The 615-nt window shown below is 41.3% G+C and overlaps 1 non-coding gene across 1 annotated transcript; it reads right to left on the bottom strand.

Moving 5' to 3' along the window:
• Nucleotides 1-298: 298 nt before the first annotated feature.
• LOC120281476 lies at nt 299-405 on the bottom strand. The gene has a single exon (XR_005542616.1). It is a non-coding gene; the product is annotated as a small nucleolar RNA R71 (small nucleolar RNA).
• Between the last annotated feature and the right edge of the window lie 210 nt (nt 406-615).

The following is a 615-nucleotide window of genomic DNA, read 5'->3' as shown; positions in this document are numbered from 1 at the left end:
TGCAGCTTCGAACTTTGAGCTAAAGCCAGCATTCATCTAAATGATACAGTAGTCAGCACAGTTCAATGGTTTGGCCGATGAGGATCCAAACAACCATATTGAAAACTTCTTGGAAGTTTGTGATATGCTAAAGATTAATGGTGTTATGGATGATGCTATAAGATTGAGAGCTTTCCCATTCTCTCTAAAAGGAAGAGCAAAGCAGTTACTACATTCTTTACCACGAGCATCCATCACGACATGGAATGAAATGGTCAAAACTTTTCTTGCAAGGTACTTCCCTCAGGGGAAATCGGCGAAGCTTCGTAATGAAATATCATCGTTTGTTCTGATGGAGTTTGAATCCTTGTTTGAGATATGGGAGCGATTCAAGGACCTCTTGTGGAAGTGTCCATAGCATGGTTTCCCCGAATAGATGATCATTCAGACTTTTTACAACGGGCTGAATCCAAGTACAAGATAACTTCTAGATGTCGCCGCAGGAGATACAATGGGGAAAAAGACCCCTGAAGAAGCCCGACAATTGGTAGAGGAAATGGCCATGAATATGTACCAATGGAATGCAAGGGAAAAAAAGAAAGTAGCCAGACTTCATGAAATTGATGCGGTTACATC

The sequence above is a fragment of the Dioscorea cayenensis genome, chromosome 17 (assembly GCF_009730915.1).
Source record: "Dioscorea cayenensis subsp. rotundata cultivar TDr96_F1 chromosome 17, TDr96_F1_v2_PseudoChromosome.rev07_lg8_w22 25.fasta, whole genome shotgun sequence".
NCBI classification, from domain to species: Eukaryota; Viridiplantae; Streptophyta; class Magnoliopsida; order Dioscoreales; family Dioscoreaceae; genus Dioscorea; species Dioscorea cayenensis.
The sequence above is the reverse complement of the archived record's forward strand: the minus strand, read 5'-3'. Positions and strand labels throughout refer to the sequence as shown.